Source organism: Lissotriton vulgaris, chromosome 11 (genome assembly GCF_964263255.1).
Source record: "Lissotriton vulgaris chromosome 11, aLisVul1.2, whole genome shotgun sequence".
Lineage (NCBI taxonomy): Eukaryota > Metazoa > Chordata > Amphibia > Caudata > Salamandridae > Lissotriton > Lissotriton vulgaris.
This window is the reverse complement of record NC_141699.1, coordinates 1,026,830,551-1,026,858,213: the sequence shown is the minus strand read 5'-3', so window position 1 is coordinate 1,026,858,213 and position 27,663 is coordinate 1,026,830,551.

Genomic DNA, 27,663 nt, shown 5'->3' with positions numbered 1-27,663 from the left:
TGAGGGCGACCCTAGAGGACTGCAGGTCTTCAGCTCAAGAAGAGAGGACGAGGCTCTCATGTGATGTGGGAGATGGTTCCAGGCATTAGGAGCCGGGTATTAGAAGGCTCAGTCCCTTGCTCTGCGTGGGGTATGTGCTAAAGTGACCAGCAGGGCAGCAGTGTCTGAAAAGTAGTTGAAAGTGAATGAAGGTGTTCAGGTCGGGAGGCTTATGTTGTAGAATGCTTTGTTGGTGTGAGTTAGGAGTTTCAAGTGTGTGCGCTTGTTTATTGGGAGCCAGTGGAGTTCCCAAGGGTGTGGTGTGATGTGTGCTTGGCATGGGAGGTTGTGAATTAGTGTGGCTGCTGCGTTTTAAATGGTCTGCAGTCTTCTTGTGAGCTGCTTGGTTATCCCTGGCTACATGGTGTTCCCATAGTCTGGTCTGCTGGCGATGAGGGCTTGGGTGATCGTTTTCCTGATGTTGTCTAGTAGCCACTTGAAGATTTTCTTTAGAATCCTTAGGCTGTTGAAGCAGGACGAGACCACTGCGTTGACTTGGGCGGTCATGTCCTATTTTTTGTCTATGATGATTCCGAAATTTCTTGCTTTCAGCATGGTGTGGGCCAAAGATCTGTCGGTGACTAAGCGGAGTCCCATGGCGAGGCGTCTTTACTGAAGACCGCCAAGTCAGTCCTGTCGGAGCTCAGTTGGATTTCATTCAGGTGGCCACTTAGGTCATGCATGTGGTTAACTTGTTCCTGGTGTTTTGTGAGAGAGACAGTATCAATTGCGTGCCATCGACATAAATTAGTATGTTCATGCTGTGAGATTCTTTGATATCAGCCAGAGGAGTCGCGTAGCTGTTGAAGAGCATCTGGCTGAGTGAGGAGCCATGCAGGGCGGCAGATTAGAACTTGTGCTTCAGAGCAGTAGGGGGGCATGGTGACGGTTTGGGTTCTTCTGGTGATGAAGCAGGAGATTCGTGAGGGTGTGTCCCTGGCTGCCAGCTTTGTGGAGTTGTCAGATAAGAATGGGATGGAAGACTGTGCTGAAGGCTAGTGATAGGTTTAGAAAGATGAGGACAGCGAGTTCCTCCCTGTCATTCAGATGTCTTTCGTTGTTGCAATGAGGGCGTTTTTCATGCAGTGGTTGGGTCAAAATCCTGATTGTGTGGTGTTGAGAAGCTGGTGTTTGTCAAGGTGGTACGAGAGGCGCTTGTTGATGGCTTTTTTTAAGACCACAGCTGGGCAGGGATATTGGTCGGTAATTGGCATGTTGTTCAGAATGGCCAAGGGTTTCTTTAGGAGGGCATTGATGGCTGCATGTTTCCATGGTTCTGGAATGGTAGCTGTATTGATGGAGGAGTGAAGGCTGGGGTGAGTGCCTCGCTGATAGGGATCCCTCCTTTGTCAATGGCGTGGTGGGAGAAGGGGTTCACCGGGGCCCGAAAATATATGATCTTCATGACTGTTGTGGTTTCCTCTGTGCTGATGGTGTTCCATGTGGTGAATGTGTTGTCTTTGTTAGTCACTGGGGCTCGGTCAGCGAAGGGGGAGAGGGCTGCCTTGAGAGGCGTGTGAAAGGGAGGAAAGGGAGGGGAGAAGGGTACATCCACCCCATGGTAAGCCTGAGGCATCACAAGGCAATTGGGTATCTGCAGGGCTGTCTGACAGCCTGCCACTCTAAAGGGACCTGAAGGGGTCACAGTGGGGCAGCAGGACAGGTAGCAGGGGAGATGGGGGTCCCCGTGGTAACCCATGCTTCGGATGGGCAAGCGATATCGGCTCACAGCAAGCCATCAGGGTTGGGGCCAGGAAGAACTATAATAAGTGTAACAAACATTCAGGCCATAGTTAGCCTTCAGGCCAGGGGATAGAGAGAGTTCAGTGCACAGAAGCTGGGACCACATCCATTAGTCGGTAGGCGGCCCTGACTTCAGAGATGAGCAGGCTTTATTACGTCCCCTGTCCTGAGTATGCTCCACCACATCATGTGTAAACAGTCATATATTTTGACAGAGTTGCTTATATTCCAGATTGCTTCAAGATAACATAAAAATCCAAAGTTGGACCGCCACTTGCACGGATTTACCCGGGGACTGAAACAGATCAGATAATACTTCGGCTACGTAAAACTTTGGATTTTTATATTATCTTGAAGCAGAACACATCTGTCTCACATGGTCGTGGAGATTTTTGCAATTATTGCCTTTCTTTTTCCATATATTTGTGTTTGTCAATGTTGTATGAGTTGGTATGAGTGTGGTTGGTGTTGTTTGAGGATGTATGAACATTTTCTTGTATGTCTTCACACTCAGGGGTCCATGTGCAAATCAGTCTTGACCCTACGCTAATAGACACTGTCCATCATGAACTGCCAAGCCAGGTCCTCCCTGAACCAGAACACAAGCAACCCAGGACCAGTTTGTCCCTGGTTCTCATGAGGAAAAGGCTCAAGACTGATTTGCATATGGCTGGGTCCAAACTGAGGTGCATGGTGGGTGAAAAACAATGGATTGAGATGCCGCCCGAGTGATTGCCAGTGGCTGAGATTAATTCAAGCATTCCATCCATCACCTTGTTGTTTTTGCATTTGATACCCTAAGTGCCGGTATTGGACATGGCCTTTCTTAGGGGATTTCCCTAAACCTTTTGCTTTTTCCTTCTGTTTTTTGCTTACTCTCTTTACTTTTTCACTGTACTGCAGTGGGAAAGCGCTTGCGCCCTTCCTGTGCATACTAGGAAGGGGTGCTTACAAGATTCGTTTAGGTGCTGTACCTACAATTGCCCCGTAAAAAGGGACACCACATACTCAGGGCAGGTATAGCACTAGCTAGTGGTCGGACACAGCACTGAGTGTGCCACCCACCATTGCAGGCCTGTGGGGGCGCAGTTGCATCTGTGCTTAGGTTGGCATCACTCACTCCTTAGTTAAACACTGTTTGGGTCTTCCACTACCACAAGGGAACCCCCTAGGGTAAGCCGTGAGGGGCGGATCAGGTGCTAGGGGAAAGGTAGGTGCAGATAAGTGTTCCATGCCCAGGTGGTGAAGAAACCCAGGTGCGTTTTCCCCACCTAGGAGGTCAGCTTTTCACTTTTGTGACACCACTGGGGTGATGCTGATTCTCTGTCTGCGGCGTTAGGGCTCTGGGAACTTTCCAACTGAAAACGGAGTATGAAAGTGTGTGCACGTGCTTCCTACATGTTAAGAAGAGGCGCTGACAAGGTGTTCTTAAACATAGGTCAAGGCTGCCATTGCAAGTGTGTGTGTGTGTGCGCGCACTTGCACCTATGGTATTTTTAAAAATGTGTCCAGCCTGCCATTGCACACCTGTGTGTGATCTCTTGCACCTATGGTGTTTCAAAATGTGTCAAGCCTGCCATTGCAGGCCTCTTTGCGTGCGGAATTGCACTTATGCTCAGGTTGGCCTTTTCTAAATCACTAGCCAATCCTGAGGGAACCTTTCACTACCACTAGAGCACCCATGGTTTAAGGCCTGAGAGGTGAATAAAGTTGTGGATGAAAGGCAAGGGAGGGTACACGTATGTTCCCTGCCCAGGTGGTGAAAAATACCCATGTGTGTTTTCACTACTTATGAGGTTTGCTCTTCCCATAGATTAACGTGGGGGAAGCGTTTAAATTGGTTCACGCTGCAATAGTGGATTGCAATTGAGTAACCTCATAATGTTTCCTATCGTTGGATTCGCAATGAAAAACCCTTTCCTGTGGTAAAGATGGTTTGTCATTACTAGGTCAGTAATGCCACTTCTAGCAACTGGGCATTTCTCTGCTTGAAAACTGTTTGTGTGCCTTTTAGTTTGACTCCAGTCCACACTGGAGGCTGGGGGAGCACATGTGTGCATTCCACGGAGGCAGCTATAAACATTGGGCATGCAACTGGAATGACAGACCTCTGCCATTTGAGGACCTGGCTGGATACATTGGAGCGAGAGGTTTTGACACTTGGCTTCTGGAAGCCAGATCAAGGGCCCATTCTTGATTAAGATCTGCATTCCACGGCCCCATGGCCGACAGGACTGAAAATTAGGGGAGACATCTGTGGTTCAAAGACAGACCCTCTGAACCAACTTCAAAGGCACACTACAGTATCTCTACTGGTGCCATACTTCAGCAGGGCAGAAATACACTTGTGAGGACGTGGGATGGGAGAACCTGGACTGCCAAAGGAATCTGTTGTGCACAAGGAGGATTTCTGCGATTGCAAGGGACCGTGCGCCCTTTCTGAATAGTGGCTGTTCTGGGCTGACTTCTTGTTGCTTTGTGGCACCCTGAAATGTGCTCTCCAAGGGCTTGACTGGCTGGCCTCCTTTTTTTGTGAAGGTCTCAGGGACATGAAAGATCTCCTACATGGGACCTACAGCTTCTACTTGTGACACCTGGAGAGTGGTGCCCTCTCAAGTGCCCACACCACCTGTTTGATCCCAACTGGTAGCACAGTGTGAGCATTAAGCTAAGATTTGTGCCTGGAGACCAGATTGCCTTGTGCAGAGCCCCAGAAGTCTTGCCCGCATCTAAGCCATGTGGACCCTGCATTGTGGAACCTCAACATGCATAAGCGTCTTGTTGGTGGTGAGTGGATTCACCAGTTGCGGGACCTCGTGTGGCCTGCTTCGTTGATCGTGCTGCATCTCTCTTGTGCATCATGCCAACTGCATGCTCATTACATGGGGTGTCCGAGCCACATGATGCAATCCTCAAAGGTGAGGGCGTACCTGTAGTAGTGCCTCGTTCTACCTCATGCTAAGCGTGCGCCTGTGTGTGTGTCCTGCATTGTCTGGTGCGACCCATTTCAACGTGTACCAGACGTTGTGTCTCATTTCCAGGGAGGCATGGACTTTGTAACTCTTTGCTTCTGTGTGACTGGAACTGTCGGGTGTGACTCGGAGCAACACGCACCAGACGTTGTGCCTTTTTTTTCCTGGGTGGTACAGAGCTTATGATTTGACTTTGTTTGGGACCAGAATTGTCTGGTGCGCCTTGATTGTCTGGATGCTACTCTGATCGACATGTGCATGTCGGGGTGTTTCTTTGTTCTGAGAGGCTCCCCTGCTTCATTCCCCATTAATCGGTTGTTCCTTTTGGGTCTTCAGTGCGATGGACCAACTGCCCTCTCCTCACCCAGGCCCCAACTACATCATGTTGTCATATAGTATTGCCGGGATAGGGCCTGCATAGTGAGAGTGAGTGACTGGGCTGAGGGAACACTTCCGAAAGCAATCGGGTCAAGAGACTGCATGACCAACCCCGTGCTTTGCAGACCTAGACTGGTGCCAGAAGGAACACTGTGGAACCCTTTTGAGTGACCAACTATCGCCCTCAGCCTGCTTCTGCTCCACATCCTGTTGGTAAACTTCACAAGCAGAGGTCATGCCCCACATTTGACGATTGCCTACTAATTAGTCATGCTACCTACCCCCACCTTCTCCTCAGGACCCTGACTAAGTGTGACTTTGGCGGCGAGTGGCCTAGTATCCGGGGGGAGAGCTAGAAATCTCTATTCCTTGGGTGTATGGTGGTCAGGGTGAGTTGGAGGGTGGGGGGAGGCTTGAGCCAAGGCGCCTGAAATTTGTTATGCATTGAACTGCCAGATATCAATTTCATAGCATTAGGGTGCTGTGTGCTTATGCACGCAAAGAGCGTCCCATACGAGCCTTCCTGCACTGCGTAGTGGTGCGGATTGAGTTTGTGAGGGGGTGATTCCCTACAGACCGGGAGTGCTTCATCACACTGCCCAGTGGTGTTGCATTACACGTTCATTCCTTACCAAAAGAATACAGCGTTTGATGTTGGTTTTACCCGTGCAGCCTCCACCCATGGTGCTGCTAAAAGTGTAGTAATTTGCTGAATGAATATGTTTCTGATATTGATGTGATCTGGAGTGCATCCAATAACTATGCGATCTTGAATTCTAATCATTGCCAGGGTGGTCCTAGTTGTGACAACGTTTTGCACTGCATAAGGGTACTAGGGGGTGAAAGAAGATCTTTCCAAATTGTACAAACTACTGATGTCATTTTAACACAGTTGGGTCTAGCACTGCTTCTAATTTTTCCAAGTCTGATTTATGCCCAGAAATACATGATGTTCATGTTGTTTTGATTAATGTGTGTGATAATACAAACTTCATTTACATACATCCAGTGTGAAGTCTATTTTGTGACGCTCAGTGTATTTATTGTGTGGGAGTGCTGTGCCAATGCTTTACACATTGCCTCTGCTCAGTGCCAAGCTACGCAAGGGTGAGCCCAGATTATGCAGCGAGTGTGATCACCCACACCTGATGGAGTGGCAGGTTCTGCCTGGCTAGGCCAAAGCCTCAGCCAACCAACTGTCAGGTAAACCTGCATGTGTGTCCCGTGCCCGCTGTGCCACTGGAACCAAGCTATACCTGGTTGAAGAGCCCATAACAAGGGCAAAACTGGTACTGGGTTGCTAGTGTTCTGGTCTGGGGAGGACCTGGCCGGGCCTGTTCCCATGTGGAACAAGGTCAAGATTGATTTGCATATGGCTGTGCTGTGTCCCAACTGAGGTGGTGTGGTGGGTGAAAACGATGGAGTGAGATGCGGCCCGAGCAATTGCCAATGGCTGAGATTAACTGAAGCATTGCATCCATCACCTTGTATTTTTGCATTTGACGCCTAAGTGCGCCAGATATCCCAGTCATGGGTCTTGGCTCACTGTGCCACTGGAACCAAGCTAGACCTGGTTGAAGAGCCCATAACAAGGGCAAAACTGGTCCTGAGTTGCTTGTTTACTGGATCGGGGAGGACCTTGTGATTCGGGCTGGACTGTTCCCATGGGGAATAGGGTCGAAACTGATTCGCATTTGGCTAGATCCAAAACTGAGGTGGAGTGATGGGTGAAAAAAAAAAGGACTGGAATATGGCCCAAGTGATTGCCAGTGGCTGAGATTAATTCAAGCATTCCATCCATCTCCTTGTTTTTTTTTCATTCCATGTAACAGGGATTATTGTTTTTTCTTTTTCCAAAAACAAAAATCAACTTTGAGGTTTTTTGTTTTAGAAAATGAAAAAGTTTGGAAACTCCACCTTACAGCTCTGTCAAGTTTGATGGAACTGTATGGCAAAGTTCCAATACATTCAGAGGAACCGTCTTGTTGGCGGTTCCTGTGAGTGGTAGAAATGTGAAGGGCTAACAAACTTTCCTAAATATGGCAGGCGGGTACTCCATCTGGGCAATGGAGTAATTTACTCTGTTGCCCGGACGGAGTACAATCCGTCCACCAAATATTAAATCATTCCCTTAGTTTCCATACCAATTAACTCCTGCTGGTGTTGCAGTCTAGATGAGGGTAACAGAGTTTCCCTCCCTACCCATACAAACAGGGCTGGACTGGCCGTAACAGGCACCGTGTGTTTTCCTGGTGGGCCGGGAAAGGTTGGGGCCGGTGGTTTTTGACCCGTGGGAGCCGTTTTGTTACTGGGGTCTGGTTTTGCAGCCCCTGTAACAAAAGCGGCAGCTTAACACAACCACCCCCCAACTGCCTCCCCCAAGCCCACTCCCCTCCTGCCCCGACCCCCGGGCCGGCGCTTCACAGTAGCACGCCTCCCCCCCGGGCCGGTCGAGCATATTTGCCAGGGCTGGTTTCTGTTCCCAGTCCAGCTGTGCATACAAACCTAATCTGGCCCTCCATGAGTGAGATTTCAGATCTCCTGCCGGTGAAGCCTACAGATAGGCAGGCTGTAACATGCTGCTAGTATTGCTCATCATAACAAAACAAAATACCTGCACAAGAGGCAGCAGGGGGACTGACCTGCAAGATCACACATGACTGGGAACTACAAATCCCGTCAGCCCCAGGCTGACACGGGCATATGTGATAAACATAACTTGTGCTCTGCCTCATATAAGGTCTCAGTTTATGGACCCCAAGGCTTCTCAGCAGAGGCTCTGCTGAAAGTTTCTTTCTTGCATCATTGCATGCACACAAAGTGCCGCGCAAACACCCCTAAAGGGAATAGAGCACCATACCCCTTTAGCATGAATGCATCTAAATCTAAAATCATGGCTTTCGACCAACAGCTATGTAGAGGTAAAGTGAGAACATTCCATCTGAGAAGCAACCGCCTTGGGGAAGAGGCAGATCATCCCGACCTAGGGATGATGATATTCAAAAATATCTTATTAGACCCTCCCATAAACACATCGGGTACGTTTTCAAACATTTCACGCAGCGCAGCCCCTCGCGAGGCTGCACTGTGTTGCGCGACAGGGAGGGAGCAGGAAAGTGACATATCTTCAGAGATATGGCTCTCTCCTCCCCTTTAACCTCGTTGGCTAAAGCTGCCATGCGCCAAGCACACACCTTAGCACCATAGCGCTAGGGTGGGTGCATTAGTCTAGCATAGGATACCCTTCTGGTACAAAATACGATGCCCAGACACAATGCCAACTTTTTCCTGCTTTGCATGCAAGCTGCACAGTGCCGCACAAATGCAAAGTCGACAAGGAAGAGGAAATAAAAGCAGGTTTGGGTTTTGGGGTACAAGGGAATTTTTAAGGTTCAGGGCTAGGTTTGGGTTTTGGGGTACAAGGGTATTTTTAGGGTTCAGGGGTAGGTTTGGGTTTTGGGGTACAAGGGTATTTTAAGGGTTCAGGGCTGGGTTTGGGTTTTGGGGTACAGTGGTATTTTAGGGTTCAGGAGTAGGTTTGGGTTTTGGGGTACAGGGGTATTTTTAGGGTCCAGGGCTAGGTTTGGGTTTTGGGGTACAGGGGTATTTTAGGGTTCAGGAGTAGGTTTGGGTTTTGGGGTACAGGGTTATTTTTAGGGTTCAGGGCTAGGTTTGGGTTTTGGGGTACAGGGGTATTTTATGGGTTCAGGGCTAGGTTTGGGTTTTGGGGTACAGGGGTATTTTAGTTATTTCTCCTTCTGTGCACCTACTTGAAAAGGGCGCAGTTTTCTCACGCTAAACATAATCATCTTTATTAAGTAAATTGGATTTAGCTTGAGAAACCTTGGGTGGGTGCAGAGGAACGCCCATACTCCACCCTTGGTACGTCCCCATGGCGCAAAGTAATGCGAAGCCGCGCATAGCGCTGCTTAGCATTACTTTCCCGTTATTTGCAGCGCCGAACAAATTTAGCGCTGGAAAGCAAATAGGAAAAAAAAGATTTGTGACGCAAACATGGCGCAAAATCTTAGTAAATCCCCCCCAGCGTCTGCTAAGTTTGCAGTTGCATGGGGTGAAATCAGGAGTCCTGTGAGGAGCTACAGAATCTAATCCTCCTATCATTCGCTGCTGACTAAAATTGAGCAAAACCCAGGAAGCTGATCTGCAGATCCGCCCCCCCTCAGCGCCTTGAGACCCTCACGGGTGAGTAGCGCGCTTACAATTCCCTGATTGATTCATTGAGAAGGCAGCTTAATGGCTTACAAATAAATGTATTGTGGGTGCTTTCAAAATATTTTAAATGTATGTATTACCTTTGCCTTTTATGATTTTAACAAAAATCGAATAAAGTGTATTTTGACTGACTGACTGGCTTACAAAGATGAAATATGGGCCTTGGGCGGGAAGGCAAAACTGATAGGGTTTCTGTGGTTCTGGCAGAAACTCCTGCTGCTGCCTAAGGGCAGTGCTTAACCTATAGTTATCATTGAAATCTATTCAAAACGCCGACATGTTGGGTAATAAAACTCCGGGAGTCAAACAAACAAACCAGCATACACCCAGAAGAAGCACCGACGTGACTAAGATCACACAGGCTTCCCTATTACACAAGAGAGTGCTTGTGCAATAAGAAGCCTGACGTCAGTCTTTAAAGAATAAAAAAAAAAAGCAAGCATCAGGGGGATATCTTCGGTTAGGGACAGGAGCAGGCGTTTGGGGTGTGACACCGTCCAAATAAATGCCTTTGTGGCCCGGTAACAGGGCCGGCTCTAGGCTCATGGTGGCCCTGAGCAAGGAGCGTAGGTAGGGGGCCCGGAAGAGGGGGTCCAGGCGGGGCGGAGCGCGCAGGCCAGTAAAGAGGGGAGGGGGTCAGGGTGTTTGGAAGTGGAACAGAGCCGGAGGCTGCCAAATCCCTGCCAGGGGCCACCACGCAAATATGTATCCATCCTCAGAGGATTAATATATTAAGGATATATATTGGCGTGGTGGCCCCTGGGGTTTGGTGGCCCTGTGAAGGTGCACAGCTTGCACATGCCTAAAGCCGGCCCTGCCGGTAATTGGTTCTGGAGGGCCTGTGTCGGGTCCACTATGGCGGTGTTGTTGTTTTCCTCATGCACCCAGAATAAAAGCCAAAACAGTGACCTTAGATGTAAAAAAAAACATTTAAAAAAACCAATGAGAGATAGAAGGAGACATCTGGCGACTTTATTTTCAAAATGTGCAGCCAGATAACCTGGTATTATTATCAGATTATCTGCTTGTCTAAACTGTGTGATCCTAGACCAACATTTTATTTCACAGAGCCTCTTTTTTCTTTATCATTTCATATGAGAGCCCTTAAAAATACTTAAATTCAGGATGGGCGCAATACCACCACCTCTTATGTTTGATTTAATAGACTATAATACATGGGATTCTGCAATCCCTGTATACACGATTGTCTCCAATTTCTTTATAATCGGCGACTTGTGACGCACACAGTCGCAGATTATAAATAAATGATGTTAGAAGTTGACTGTAATAAGTTATTGAGGTCGAGTTCTGACATCACAATGCCTGCTGCCAGATGCAGCAGTATGGTGAAAGGCAGGTACAGCCACGGAGCAGCTGTTTAAAGCAACAAAAATGAAGTGTTGCTTTTCTTTATTCTGCTTCAAGTGACTAGCAGAAAGAACATGATTATTTTTCACATTCCTTAAATAATTTGAAAAGTTAGAACTTTCTACCTTTCCACACATTCTGACCTCCTGCAGCTTTTCTTTTTAAACTGACTTGAATTCTTTTTAATATCTTTTTGCAAAAAGTATCTAACAGGTTTTTGATGTGTTTAAATTTGCACTAGATTTTCTATTTTTATTCTTCATGTTTGCAAATGTGCTCAGTCTTTCATACAAAAGATCTACACGCCAGGTTTTAAGTGGCTTGTGGGAAAGGTGATAGTGTGACCATGTATTTTATATGGGATAAAGTACCTCTCTTCTGTATATAATAAGGATATTGCAAGTCACCTGGGAGTTCAATAACCTTTTAAAGAAACTCTGCCTTCAACCTTGTTCCTCTATAAGGTTATGGAACACCTCGATGATTGTAAATATCCTTAGAATGTTTGACAGAGGGTACTTTATCCCGTATATAATGTTGCTCCATCTATAATCAATATCTAGGGCGAATTTAGTGTTTACATGATCACTGACTTCTCTCTTAGTTCATTGATGGCATTGTCTTTGGGGAGAGCCTTTAATGTTTCATGTTTCTAGCTCATGTTTAAAAACTATCACTTTTAATAAATGTATATCTATGCAGTGTTATGATATGATGTACAAAGAAGAGACTGTATGATATTTTCACATTATGTTTAGTGGACAATATAGGTGCCAAATATTTTCATGGCTTGGCTTGTGCACTGACTCTTAGGGCCAAGCCAAACCAGACCCTTGGCTGGGTAGTAGCTCTGCACGCCCAATTAATCTGCTGGAGACCCTACCTCTATTTGTGACTCAGACTTAGTACATTGGACTGTCAGTCACTTGACAAATGATTTGTAAAAGGTGATGACTAGAAACATGGAGCTCGGCTTACATGCACTGATTTGACAACTTTACCATCAAGGCTTAGAGACGAAGAAGTGTGTGCAGTGTAAATACATTTAAAATAAGTGCCGTCGTGTTGTATGTGACCATAGTGATGAGTTCCTTTGGGATAACTACCAGGCCCAGGTGGGACAAACAGAGGCATACATACCAAATGTATGCTTGGCTTAGTAGTTGTGTCTGAGGGCCTGAAGTCGGATCTGCTATGTCTGTGTTGGTTTTTCTCGTTGTCCTCATTTCACGAAGAGCTTTTAACTTGTTCATCTTTTGGAGCAGACACTTTATATATTTAGAGCTTAATTCACAAAGGTAACTTACATTTTTTTGTACATTTACTACTTTTTGGCTATTCACCAAATCTGAGTGTAAATTTATTCCAAAAGTGTCCACGTTCGGGTAATGCAATCCATGGAGCTAGGTTGAGAAGACCCTGCTGAGCATTGGTGCATGTATGACCTTTGATCCAAGCAAGCCCCTGCATTTGCTCCCATGAGGCCTGGATAATCTCCATTGCCACGGATACTTACACTTCAAGGGTTATCATCACCTTGGTGATGCCGTATCTGTGTTGATGCCTGTGGGGAGTCTCATGCTGCCCCTGTCGCCTAGAGACCAGGAGCAGTCATTGGAGCGCTTAAAGCACGTTAAGGTCCCCCGCAGCGCGGCACGTGCCAAGGTCAAGCTAAGGCCCGTCTTAGCCGCGTGAGCCAGGGAGTGGCGAGGCAGGGCGGGGCTACCCCCTTAGCGTCCAGCATCTTTTTGCTTGGAGAATTTTGCCAGGTTGGCCAAAAGGATTGCAATAACCCCTTCTAATAGGCAGCGACCAGGGGGACTGAAACTGTAAGCGCCTGAATTTCTTCCTATCCCTTGTTCCAAGAAAATATTGCATTCACTTTGCTAGGAAGCAAATGTTTGGCAAACTGGATCTTTAAGTTGTGACTTCAAGAGGTGAATGTTATTTATTGAAAAAAGGTAGTGCAAGCGGAAGCTCAAGGAAAGACTGTACATAAGTGAAAAGCAGGCACGAGTATCTGTATGGGTTAAAGAAGGGATAAATGGAATTAACTGACAACCAGCTGTAATCAAACAGGAATTGATGAAAAATTTCACTCTAAAGCGTTTTGCCTATGTTGGTAGGGTTTGCTTTATAGTGTGCCTCAAACGCATGAGTAGTAATAGGAAAAGGAAAGCCCAGGGAGGCCCGCAGGGGGTTGTAAGTAACATAAGGCTGATAGGGAATGCCCCAGAGAGGAAATTGACAACCTCATTGAGGAGGTGGGATCCATTTTAAACAAGGGGAAAATAACTGACTGCCCGGACTCAAGCCAAAATGTCACAGACATCTACAAAACAGGGAATAAATGTATGTCATCAAGCAAGTTCCTTCATCCCTCCAACAAAGGCCCCATTTTGAAGATGCTTCAAGGCACTGACAACAAGGAGAGAGCACAGTCCGATTACGACCCGCATCAAGTGGCGCTAAGGCCTGCTAAGATAACTGAGTGGTGTGAAACCAACAGGCACAGTTATCGCTGAGATAATTTGCAAAAATAGATATAGCTCCCGCACAAATTCTGAGGTTCCAAGAAGCTCCCCCACTAGGGATGCAGTAAAGAGTCCAGTACAGCATCTTTCAACGTTTAGAGCAAATAGGAGATGTAACATGACTGTAATAAAGACCTCCAGGAGATAATTGCTCAGATGATGGAAGAGATTAGTCAATTACATTATATTTTCTGGTTGAACTATTAACACATAAAATTGAGCGTCTGCAGCAAACTCAGATGGGGGAGCAATGGAGGGAAAAACGGGGGAAGAGTGGCCCTGAGGTGGGATGTAGAAGTGGGGTGGATGGGGAGGTTCTGTACATGTGTACTGGCCCAGAAAGGAGTCATATCCTGAATATTTGATCCATGGCGCCTAGTTTCAACCAGCAGGGTCAAGACCCTCAGAGAAGGGAGGTAAAGCACACTCCCAAACTCACCGAATACCTTCCAGGTAAACACAGCACAGTAGAGAGCAACCGAGGTGGGAAAAGGACAAACCCCCCATTACAGCACTAGTGTAACCTATGCATACTTAGGCATATGTACAAGCCCCTATCGCCATGGGAACGCCACTTTTTCCGACGTTCCTGTGGCGTTAAGGGCTTCGCCTTATTTACAAGGCAGCGCTAAGCCACGTAATGTGGCTTAACACTGCCTTGTGCATAAGGCCTCCTTTAACGGAATGCTTAGCCCCAAAGGGGTGGGCAGTGGATGTTGCGGTGGGCGTTCCACCGCAACACCCATTGATTTTGACACTGCCCCCTATTTACAAGGGTGACATAAATAGGAGGCAGCACCAAAATTTAGACCATGGAAAACCTGGTCTTAACTTGGCGAAACGGGGAGAAATGCTTTATTTCTCCTAGTTTTTGCTTTTTCCATGTGTGCTGCTTTGTGCAGCACACATGGGAAAAGCAAAACGCCTTGGATTGTTTACGTGTAGGAAGGTGTCCCTTGCTGCACATAAACAATCTTCCCCTGCACGCAGACACCCTTGTAGAATGGTGCCAGGGCGCCGCGTTGGCGCTAGACAGCTAAGTGTAGCGCCAGCGCAGGGGGAAACACAAAGCTGCACCATATTCTTGTAAATATGGTGCAGCCTTGTGGTTCTGAAGTGGCGGAGTGAGGCGTTAAGCCATGACAGCGAACGCCACCCTCGCCACTTCTTTGTACATATGCCCCCAGGGTGGTGGAGATCACCAGAGATTTGAACAAAGTAATAACCTTAAGGTGTCCCATTCTTGGCATAACTTGGAAAATAAATAAACCAGATGGGGAGGAGGGACGTATGATAAAGTTGGGCCCAACGAGCTACAGGTTACCTCAGGGTGTTAAGGAAGTCAATGAATCTCTAAAGAAGAAAGTGATAAGGCATTATTAGCACTGTTATTCAGTAGTAAGGTCTGATCTCCTTGCTGTCAAGAGTTGTTTCTTGCCAAACAAGCATTTTGATTATCGGCGGCGGGGGTGTTTGGGAGCTCACTGCTATACATGCCGGCACAGTTCGCCCCTTTGCATCCTGGTAAATGCAGTACACAATTAGTGGTTTCTTGATAATTTTCTATAGTTTTTCAACATCAAGATCTGGATGTACAAGTGGGGTTTACACCTGGGAAAATACAGAGTGGATTATCAAAGAGATGCTCGGTCACTTAAAATATAGATACAGGATGCATGTGCAAGAACATTTTTTGTTGGAGCTAGTATATCGTACTTTGATTGGAAAATGTCCTAATTCTATGTGTGATCTGGAATTTGAAACATTTTTGGATCGCATAGAACTACCCCAAGCGAGATACATTAAAAAAAAATTAGATATGGAATTTTACCTCTGAGCACATTCAGCAGCTGATAGCTAGAGTGTGCCACTGCACACTCTTGGTCTGTACGTAAATTAAGCCCGTGTATGAAGAGCATTTTGTTGTTTTTTGCCCCACTTACCAAAACTTGAGGAAGGCCTGGATAATTCCTATTTGTTTGCCATAAAATGCCTCACAGATGCCACTTGTATTCTAAGAACTGAAAATACGGAGGGCATATTTATAAGCCCCTATAGCCATAGAAACTCACTTTTAGTGAGCACACATAGAAGTGACAAAATGGCATTTCAAGATTGTTTATGTGCAGTAATGGGGACCTTCCTGTACATAAACAATCTTCCCCTGCACGCAGACATCCTTGAATTATGCTGCAAGGGTGCCTGCGTAGGCGCTACACTGCTAAGCGTAGCATCAGAGGAGGGGGAAACGCTAGGCTGCACCATATTCTTGTGAATATGGTGCAGCCTTGCGTTTCCGAAGTGGCTCCTCCTGCAGGACACGCCTCACTCCGCTACTCCTTCGTAAATATCCCCCTTAGTGGGTTGTCTTTTCTGTCTCAAAATATTAACTGTATGCCTGGCAGATATGATGTAGATTTCTTGAAGCATGTTAGTATTTTAGTATAACAGATGAAATAAGCAGATGTGTTTGTACCATTGGGATCTTATTTGATATTGATTAGGATTGGAGGAATGACGTACTCTTTTAAACTATGTTTTATTGTATTTATGATTTTATGTAGGTTTTTGGGGTTTTTCCACCAAAAATAAATACAAAAATAGATACTCTTAAAAGTGTAACTTGTATGTCTCCACCAAATTGAAGGGCCTGGGGGCTATTCACAAGCAGCACATTTTAGTACGATTTCTGGACTACAGAAACAACGACAGCTGCAGAAGCTACATAGAGAATATTGCAACAGGGCTATATCAACAACAATCTATGGCCCAGTGGAAATGATTACAGAAAGAGCAACTTTCTCTTACCCTCCACTTGGAGGGAACCGTTTATTGCCACCACCTTCTCTGTATAAAGTCTGCAAGGTTCTATTTTAAAGAGTAACCACAATTCTTTCATTAGCCGAGGCTCCAGACTTCTTAGCCCTGGATGGAAGTCTGTAGGCTTTGCATAAAATGTCCTCCCCTCCCTCTAGTCAACATGGCAGATTCTCATTGAAGAAGAAACATTTTGCCTCCACCACTGTAATTCCAGAATTAACTGGAGTTTTCCAAACACATCCCTAAACAAGAGCCAAGAAATGGCTGACCTATCAAGAAGTAAGCTTTATCACCTGTTGCAACTGACCCTGCAGCACGGCAACAATTCGTGGCGAGGGGAACAGCTATACCCTCCGCCCCTCCCTCCAAAATTGTGTGGATACTGAGGACGAAACCACATGCCTTGCAGGAATGACCAGTCAAAGGCGAAATTTGCTGCTCTAGTTGCTGGAGACCCAACCACATTGAAAGGGTATACAGGGGAGGACGTTGAGCTGTGCTCCCACGAGGCCGATCGAGAGTCTAGAAACACAATGTCTGGGTTGTCAAACTACAGCTAAAAGATCAACACCCTGATGGGACTCATTCATTGCAGCCAACAGATATCGCAGCATTCAACATATTCCTCATGTCCACATAAAACTCAGACCAACTTGCAAAATACTCTAATCACAGAAATCATTGACCCAGGAGCATCTGTTAACATCATAAGTAAAAGCCTATTTACCATCCTGCACCAAAGACCATCCCTGCAAGACAGAAATGTCAATATCTTCGCCCACGGAGGGACAGAATGGGTACCCCATGATGGCCTCTTTAACTACCTGTTGGCCTATGACAGTACAAATTGCGCCGTGACCTTCCATGTCGCGTCAGGTGGAGGAGAAAAGCTACGCTGCAGCTCTACAGTGAAAGACCTGGGCCTTGTGCAGTTTGTGAAAGCAATCAACATGCAAAGGATAGAGTCAATACTCCAGCATTTGTTCCACGGCCTGCAGTAACTCCACCCCTTACCAGTGCAGCGTCACATCAACACAACAATGAAAAGGCTGTCCTCAGACACGGCAGGATCCATTTACACCTCAGGCCAGCACCGATAACAGAACATCAGAAACTGGAAGATCTAGGAAAAAGTATCACAGCCTGAGTGTTCTCCATGGTCGTCGCTGGTAAACTAAAACAATTAGCCTGCATAAGGATCTTCATTAATATGAGACTCCCCAATCAAGCCATCAGAAGAGAGCGGCACATCACACCGACAATCGATGACCTGATAAATGCCCACTTATAAGCCCACTTATGTTCGAAGATTGACCATATCTCAGTATACCATCAGCTAGAGCTGACTGAAGAAAGTAGATACATCACAACTTTATCCATGCATGTCAGCCTCTGGCGGTACCATCTCTTCAAATTTGGCATCCAGTCAGCTGCTGACGATTTTTGAAACGCCAAACCACCAGAGGTGGTAACTGGGTTAGTGGGAGTGGTATATGTCAGCAAAAGCATTCTGATCCATGCCTCCACCATCGGAGAACAATAATTTATAACTGCGCTCTAAAGAATTGCTGACACAAGGGCTAACCCTAAACAAAGCAAAATGTATGTTCTTCCAACGACAAATGGAGCTCTATGTTTACATTTTCTCAGGCAAGGGGATTAGACTAGACCCTGCCAAAGTCATTGATTAAAAGTAGGGCGAGATCCCCATGTCACCGCAGGATATAAGAAGGTTTCTGAAATTGCCATACTACTGCTGGTGGTTGATCCCCAATCACTCTGCAGGCCCACTCAGAAACTTGACCAAAATCTCAACCACCTGGGTTTGGGGAAGAGAAGAGGAACAGGCATTCCAGTGTGTCAAATCAGCCCTCCTGCAGGACACAACTATGGCCTACCGCAACCCTAACAAGGAGTCAAAAATACTAGTAGGTGTGAGTCCCACTGCTTCTTGTAGTAGTACTGCTGCAACAAACAGGCCCGATGGGTGTGAGACCCATTGCATTTGCTAGCCAAGCATTGAACGCCACGGTACAGAGAAAGGCAGATATTGAAAAGGAAGCATTGACAACCCATTGGGCTACACCCATTTCCATCAGTACCCTGTATGGACAAACATTTTCAGTCACTACCAGCCACATTACTGCTGATGTTTGCTGGGATGATGCCCCCATTAATAGTAAATTGGGGGCTACAACTTCAAAAGTACCAGTTCTCATTTGGATGCAAGCCTGGGTGTTCAAACCCAGTGAACTACCACAGCACCCCCGACACAAGGTCAAACAAAACAGTGGAAAGCCCTCAGGGGCCAATGAATATATGGTGTGGGTTGCATAATTCAGCTGCCTGAGGTCTGTGAGGATTGGAGAAATAACACAAGCAACCAAAACAAACACCTCTCTCCAGCATACATGCTCCACAGCTGAGTCTAATCAGTGAACGAACTTCCTACAAGATGTATCAAGTTCGGAAAGTGGACATGAACTCACCTCCCTATGGCATGCCAGAGATGAGCTGACCATATGGAAGAGAGCATACTACATAGCGGACATCGCATAGTAATTCCACATGTGCTCAGACAACAGATTATACTGCTTACCCATATTGGGTATCAAGGTGTAAGCAAAGCCAAAGTCACACTCCACAGCAAATGTGGTTTGCAACCATGGATGAAAGAGTTGAAGAAGTAGCCTCAAGATATCCGTGCTGCCAAGACCACAATCTGCCCAAGAGGCCACCACTCATCATCACGGAAAGTGTCAGTAAAGGACCTTGGCAAGATGCAAGCGTGAACTTCAGTACTCTTCCAAAGACTTTGGTACCAAGACTTTGGTACTCTTACAGATGGGCGCCACATGATTGTGGCAACCAATATATACTCTAAAATCCTGGTGGTTGACAAACTCTCCACGACCACATTTGAACAGACCAGTTCAAAGCTAGTCTAAATGTTCAGGCTGCTGAGAACACTGGGAATAGACAACAATCTGCCGTTTCAAGGCAGTGACTAAGGAACACTTGACGAAATTCAATGTCTGCCATCGGAAGATCACAGATCGAAGGTCACAAGCCAATGGGGAAGTAGAAAGGCAAATGACAACCCTCAAATCTATCCAAATTGGAGTGGAATGCAACAAGGATGTTGAGATGGTGATCACAATGTTCCTTGGTGTCAACCAGTGAACCTCTCACAGCACGACTCACCAATAACCTGCTCATGTCAAGTTTGGGAGAGCATACTGGATGAAATGCCTCATGATCCCTCATGGACATTGGTGTCCTTTAATGCCGCAGCAGGTCACGCGAGGAGTCAACACAACAATGATCAAGCCAGCAGTGCCCGAGAAGCCAAGAAATTGCCTTCAGAGACTGAGTGAAGGTGCACAACAGGCACTGCAGGCAGAATTTCTAAAGAAACCATTTAGTTGTTACCTGCCAGCAGGATGTGGTAACAGCCAAATCGCCAGGAACATGTCGGCATTCAAAAAGTGGCATGGGGAACATTCCCAAACCAACAAAGATGTGTGGCCAGAAGGTTGTAGATGAGGAGGAGTGACCTGTGCCAGTGACAGACTCCTCGGTGAGGGTGGTAAGTGAGACGCTGAGGTTTTCTCCATCAGAGTTAAGAATAGACCCGGAGAGCTGAGGATCTGGAAAGGGACCCCACAAACTTGAGGAGTTACCCATACCATCTGAGAACCCATATCAGGTCACGCCGTATACAACAGGACTATATATGTTGAAGAATATATTAACCAGGCCCTATTGTTGGTTGGTTGATAAGTTGTTCGGCAAAAGAAATATTTTGGGAGGAGTGTAGTGCACCTAGCATCACACGTTACCTTAGACAAAGATTTCCCCATTACACTCCCCAAAGGACGCTGAGGTCTTCGGCTCAGCTTCTGATTCCTGTTCCTAAAGTTTCCCTCTTCAAGGTTGGAGGACGATATTTTTAAGGGGTCACCTCCCGCCTATGGAACAGCCTTCCTTTGACCCTTAGACAGGTTCAGGACCTGCTCATCTTTAGAAAAAAGCTCAAAATATGGCATTTACAACTTTAATCTGCTTTTCGCCGTCTCTGCTTTGGGAGTCTTTTCTGCGGCTGCTATGTGGTTTTTTTGCTCCGCGCCGGGACACTCCTGGGAGTAGCCGTACGCTTTATCAATACCAAATTAAAGTTACATAACATAACACGGTGCTTGTCTAACCCCTATGCATGCTGCCATCCTGGCACCGGGCTTAGCATTGGGAGATCATTAAGCTACCCGTCTCGGTGGCTGGCCTCTTCTTGTGTGCACAGGTCCCAATTGCAGGCACATACACTACAGCAGGGGTCTCCAAACCGGTTATGGAGGGCCGGATCCATGCCAGATTTTTTAAATAACTACATGTATCTCAATGGGGATATCCAAAAAATCTGGCGTGGATCCGGCCCTCCAGGACCGGTTTGGAGACCCCTGCACTACAGCAACCAACCTACCCCCAAATCACTTCATTTAGAACCGCACCACATTTACTGTACACCTTTCTCGCTTATATACTGTTGCTTCTGATTTAAAGTCTTTCAGAACAGTTTTTATTCATGAGTGACTCCAGTTCCTTCTTTTTTGTTAAAGCATTCAAAAAGCAAGCCTCAATTACAATTGCAACTAAGGTTTCAAAATAGTTCTATAAACCACTAACCTTGCTGTTCCGTTTGGGAAACTCCCTTGCCACATTCTTGGTAAACTGACTACAAATGAAACTGAAGCCTAGTCAGTTCCTGTAAATTGCAAACATCAACTTTAGAAAGGACCCTGCTAAGAAACGTGCTTTCATTCAGTTTTATGTATAAAACAATTGTATTGACAAGGCAATTGAATGATATATGAACACCATTACCACTGCAGCATAGATAACTCTTAGATGTCAAACGCAGGATGTCCAATTTCTGTTCCTACATTAATTTTCTTTTTTATCTGAAAAGGAAAAATGTATCTAAACATATTCACCCATTTCCCTCAGCCCCCCCCCCTTAGTACCCCACCTATCATTAACACTTCTTCCTTTTGTAGTAGTGACACATCCAACCATCGCATGTCTTACCTGCCCATGGAAAAACACACAAGATGATGGACGGAATGTTGCACAATCTCAAAACAATCACCCCCAGTCACAGATCTGGGTTTAATCCATTGTTATTTTGCTCACCAAGCTACCCCATTTCAGACATGGCCATAAGCAAATCAGTCTTGACCCTGTGCCTCATGGGAACAGTCCAGCCCAAACTGCCAAGCCATGTCTTCCCTGGACCGGAATAAAGCATCATAGGACCCGTTTCTGGCTATCAGCCGTCTTCAGCCAGGATAGCTTGACTCCAGTGGCGTAGTGAGCACGGGACCCACGTCTGGCCATACCCTTCCCACATAGGGTGAACAGCAAAACACACAAGATGGTGGACGGAATGTTGCACAATGGCAAAACAATGACCCCTATGGTAACATCAACAACCTCTCCCTCCATGTATCATATTCTGCAGCCATGATGCAGAGCAGTCAATCAGTAAGGCTGGTCCTGAGCTCTCACTCTCAGTTGGCGCGTTATCGCCACATTAATCAAAGGAATGCCAAGATGTGCCCATTTATTTCAAATCAATCTTTTTCCAAGGCTAGAGCAGACCTAAGCCTATGATATTGCCCTGGTAATGGTGGGTCCCTTTGCTTCTTTGTTGGAGCCATCAATACATTTGCTGCCGATAAAAAGTGGGGCAACCCCATTCTGCCCCACTTAGTCATATCTTCTGCTTTAGTGTCTGTAGCCCCAGGTTAACATCTAGGGTTTCAGAAATTGGTTTCAGATATTGGTCAGCCAAAGATGGCTTTTCTACAGCTCAGAACCTCTTTTCAGCACGCTCAAGTGTATAAAGCCCATTGCCACTGGTCCTGATGCTCAATAAGCACTTTATCCCATATTGTCTAGGTAGTGGCAAGGTTCAATGTGTGATCAATCTAACATTTTTAGAATCTTTTCCTGTAATGATTGTGGCGAAGACCATTCTTTCTATTAACCTAAGCAGAACAGCAGGAACTGAGCATATGAGGATATCAGCATGTCAGGATGGGGGCTCGACTGGTAGATGTTACCGTTTCCCTTTAAGAAAAAAAAATGGTCATATTCAATGGTAAAATCTCAGATGCCTCAGCTGCAGCTGATGCTACTATAAAGTTAATCTTTGAAAGGTGAAATTGTACAAATCATGCCGGCTCTTGTTTGATTTCGCTGTTGCGTGTTATAGCAAACATTTTTGGAACATTTATTTCGGTAAGTGTGAATGATGCCCTTTAAGAGTGGTTTTGCAGCCTACATGTGGTTTATTTGCCAAGTGTATGTGCTCAGTATTCCTGGGGCTTTAAGTTCTATTTATTCTGCCTTTGACTTGTTGAATGATTGCAATAACTTTCTTATAACACACTATATGACACCCATTGTTCTTGTATCACAACACTCTGGTGATTGATGAGCAAGCAATTTGCTTACCAGGAGCAAATGAGAGTTCACTGTATAATTCTCATGCAGTTTTCTCTTCCCCAATGCTCCTTCTGTAGCAGAGACGTTTTAAGGCATGCGCAAAGTGGGCAGTTGCCTTTGGCCCCCACCTTTCAAGGGGCTCTGGGAAAGTGAACTTTCTCTTTATGTGACTTCTGCCTATTCAATTTCTCTCACTCTCTGCCTACCCCTCTTCCTCTCTAGCCAGTGTCATGTTGATGGTTTTTGGGGTACCAGGCAAGACATATTTCAACTATTTTTGTGATTCCATTAAAGTTTAACATACAATGTAATATTGTTTGTCATCATGCAGGCTTGAATTAGCACAAAATTGGTAATAAGCTAGGTCCCGGGGTAGTGAGAGGGTTGTAGGGCCTCACGTTCGGTCTCCCAAGGAAAGGGAGTGAGACGGGGAGGTGTCCTGAGGTGCCCCAACCGCAGTCTCAGGGCCTGGAGAGTTCCATAATGGAGTCCGAGGTTGGGAGCCTAGGCTGTCCTGATAGGCTGTCCAGGGAAGGGGGTCCCCTAGTGTCAGGAGAACCTAGCGCCCGTAAACTGAGCTCCAGTTGTTCTGGTGGCTGCTCAGTCGCAGAGTTTAGATCCTGGGCTGGGAAGCCAGGTTCAGGTACTGCCTGACCTGGAGGGTTGGACACCTGTAGTCAGTGTCCCTACCAGTTTGACTTCCAGGGGTACTCCTCCAGTTGGGAGGGTGCAGAACTCTGGAAGGGGGTGCAGAGGGAGGAAGGACTCGCCTCTGGCACCGGCTCAGCCACAGGGCTTAGATCCTAGGTTGGGCGGCCAGCTCCAGGTACTGCCTGAGCTGGAGGGAGGGGCGTCTGTAATCAGTGTCCCCGTGATTTGTCTTCCAGGGATACCACTCCAGGTGGGAGGGTGCATAAGTCTGGAAGGGAGTGCAGAGCGAGGGAGGACTCGCCTCTGGCACCGGTTAAACCTAAGGGTTTAGACCCTAGGTTTGTGGATCAGTTGCAGGGTCCAGGCCATGGACTGGGGAGGAAGTTGTGTTCTGAGGGTGCCTCACATAGGAGGAGAGTTCAGAACACCAGAAGGCGAGGTAGGGGGAGGAGAGCCTCGCCCCTGACTGCTGGTCAGCCTGAGGGTGCGGACCTCAGGTGGGAGGACCAGTGGCAGTTTGGAACTGCACGGAGGAAAGGTTGAGTGGCCAATGGGTACTATGTGCATGGGGCTACTGCCCCCCACTCGGTGAGGCGGCAAGGACCTGAGACATCTGGATGACCTAGGGGCCGGTCCTGGCCGCAACCAACTAGAGAGTACCTGGGGGGTGGCTTAGTTGGTCTAGGGAGTGTTGACAGAGGGAACCACCTAGGTCCAGAGTGGCGGAGAACCTGCGTTGTGGGCCCGCATCTATGTTTTCTCGCCCCAAGCAGGGAAGCCCATCAAGGCATTGATTGGTCTACCCTGGCTTTTGGTTGGGAGGGGGTCATGTTGGACTTGGGCCTGCTTGCAGGGTCATCCCGGAACTTTTTGCCTTTCCTCCTAGTCTTTTTGCTGTGATGGAATTGGTGGGTTCAAGCTTCTGAACACTTTAGCACTGGTTAGCAGTGCAAAGTGTGTGTGTTGACTGCCTCACATAGGCTTACATTAGGGACCCCCATCGTAGAAAATGTAGATGCCATGTTTGGTGTGTACGGAAAGCAAATGTTAAATGCTGCGCAACGGTGTACACAGGTTTTCTTTGACCATTGTGTAAATGTCACTTTTAAACAGTCACCCTGTCTCTGTGCTAGTGCCTGCCTGAGGTGGGTTGTCGGTCTAGTGCTCAAAGTGAACAAGGCTGGCTCTGCCCCCTGGGGTGTGTCCGTCTCACACACCCCCAGCTTTTGGAGGAAAGCCTGGCAGACCTGGTGCTCTACACCTCCCCCAAAACTAGTTGTGACCGGTTTCCCCAGAGAGCCTTCTAGGAGGTTCTGGCCCTTTCTGGTAGGTGGGGTGAGGATTGTATATATAGAGGAGCTGAGACTCCATGTGTTCAGACTATTTGTGGACTTTGATTGAGAGGGGACACTCTGCCAGGAAGTACCGCCGCAAGGGCCTGTGTGCTGGCCCCTGTGCCCATCGGTACCCTCTCTGCTGTCCACAGGGCCAGTGAGAGCCATTTGCTGGAGTGAAGACTGCTAAGTCAGGAGGAGTGCCACATTACGGGGGTTGACTGTACCTAGGAACTGCTGTCCTGTCTTGATGAGTGCCCACTGCCTGCTGATGTTGCCCAGTATTGCCTGCCTGCTCTCCTGCCCTAGCGCCATGTGAGTGCTATAGATTGCTTGCCTGCACTCCAAGGAGGTGAAGAGCATGGGCGCTAGTTTCTTGTGTGGGACTGTGTTCCCCTGGCCCCTAGCACCTCGTGAGCGCTACAACTTGATTCTCCATTCCTGGACTTAGCACTACAACTTTATTCCTGCCCAAGAAGAGCGCTTTATCTTACTGCCCAGGAGTGGGAAAGAGCTGGTGTCTGCAGCGCTGGGCTGCCCGTGCACTGCGAGGGGATCCCGGCATGTGCGATTCCCCCCTGCCTGCTTGCCTTTGTGGGAGCCCACCCCATTTGCTATCAGGGAGAGCTGTTTAGTGGGAAAGTACAGCGGGAGCCTACCCCGCATGGTTGCAGCCTGTCGCGGGTGCCCACCCCTTGTTTATGCGCACTTTGGCATCCTTGAGTTAAGCGGGTGCCCACCCCGCTTTTGTGCCGCAACTTGGTGCTTATTAGAACCAACGGGAGCCAACCTTGCACTTTAAACTAGCTGCAAATCACCGTCGCAGCGAGGGGCAAGAAGAACTTGGAAGGGGACATGGCCTCATCCGAAGCGGTCAGAAGTGAAGATGGGAGCTCCCGGGGTGACGAGGGAGCCCCGTGCCTGCCAAGAAGCCAGGCGGGAGCCTACCCTGCACTGGCCCTACGTCAACTGCACTCCTGGGGCCTCGCGGACTTCCGACCGAAGTCCCGGCCTCCAGGAGAGGGACCAGGTGAAGAACAGGATCACCGACGTGACCCGAGCAGCACGAGAAGGGTCCAGTCGAGAGAGGCCACCAGGAAGGTGTTGCTGCTGGCGGGGCTCCCGTGTTGGAGAGGAGAGTCCTGCGTGTCCCGAGAAGTGACAAGTGCAGAGAGGGAGCCGGTGGGTGGGGCTGGGAGCGGAAACTTTTCGGGGCCAGCCGAGGTGCGTTGTTGGTACCTGAGGCACCCAAAACACAGTGAGTGGCAGCGCTGGTCTCTGCCATCGCAGCTGCACCGCCGAAGTGAGCAGCTGGATCGTGCAGCCACATTTGCTTGAAGCCCCGTGGGGGGTGCTACACAGCGATGCTGCAGCTGCGGGTCACAGCAATAGGGGGCATTGTTCCTGAGCCTCAGGTCCCAGAAGGGGACCCCTAACTGCCCCGTACTTTGTGGGCCACATCATTTTTGTTTTTCTGAGTCCCCGAGTGGTGCTCCCAAGTGCACGGGGGTGCCAGTTCTCTTTTTGGACATTTGTGCATTTGAGTCCAGGAGAGGGACTCCAACTTACATCATGGGGCAAGTTCCCTTTCAGAGTCCCAGAGCAGGGGCTCCCCCAGGCGCAGTGGTGCCAGAAGCTAATCTGTAACTTTGGGGCAACTATTTCAGGTGTTACTGGGTGGACACTGCTATGCCGATGTATGCATAATGTTTTTCTACTTGCACTGTTGCTGATGTACCTGTGCTGAGGACTCATGCCCAATGCGAATATGATTAGGCCCAATGTGCTGCATGATGTGATTCATGCAGGTGATAATGCCTAATGTCATGCTCATGTGTCGTGCCCCATGCTGATTGTTGCATAATGCATTGGTACCTATATTGATGCCTAATGACAGGATTATTCTGTCCTAAGGTTATGCTTTTACGCTAATGATGAGGCCTAATATCATGCTGTGAGGTGCTAAATTCATGCCAGATTACGTTTTTGCATCTAGGGAGGTGTATCTAACTTATACCTAATGATATTGCCTTCATGCCTCAGGTTTGTGCCTAGCGTTTTTATGCCCAGTGAGATGCCTCATGCAAGGATGCCAAACATCATGGGATTCATGCCCAATACCAATGTGATTTAGGCTAATGGGTTATGCCACTGCTAAGGCTGTTATGCTAATGGGATTTATACCTAATGGTTTCATTTCCCCTAATGTTTACTTGGTTGGTGTTCTGCCTAAGGTGCTATGCCCCAGGCATATGTTTAGGCCTACTCCGATTTATGCAAATGCGATTTATGCTCACGATTATGCAAGAATGTTTTCAATTCATGTCTAATGCATATGGTTATGCCTACTGCATGTGTTTATGCCTCATTCCAATATGACTTATGCCTAATACTAATGTGATTTTCTTAGCTAAGGGGATTTATTTATTTATTTATTTATTTTATGACATTTGATTAAGCGCGAACAAATGCGTCATCTATTCACCAGTAGGTACTGGCTACTGGCTGTTGCACATATATTACTGATGCTCTTACATTTATCCTAATTTTTACAAAAAATGTTGTTTCTGTTCAACTGTATATGATTAATACAAATATACCCTTTTTCATTGACCTAGACATTATAAATAAAAAAGCAATTTATAAGCACACCCTAGCTTTGAAAAACCTTCTTTGTTCTGGTGGCCAAACCTTTTCAAATTACTATCAGTATAGGCACTTGTTCTTTGTTGATTATAGATTGTGGCTCAGCCTTGCTGATTACGAGCCAACCCCAGTTGTTTTCAGGCCTTGTGCACATGGCATAGTAAAATGTAAGCCCCCCCCCTGCAAAGTCCCTGGAGCCAGCTCTCCCCCCCCTCAGGAGCTCTTGAGCCAGGGTACTGTGCTGAGGGGGCCCTCTGGAGCTCAGGGCCCTCTCACACTGCAGGGACCTTTGTTATTCCACTCCTGTTGTGTGCAGACCCCACTAAAAAAGCTACTCATGTGGTTCCTCCAAATCTCAACACGAAACATAGAATATCTGAAGCTCGTGGTATTAATAGAAACCTCTCCCAAAATGGGGACCAAACTTTCCCAAGTACT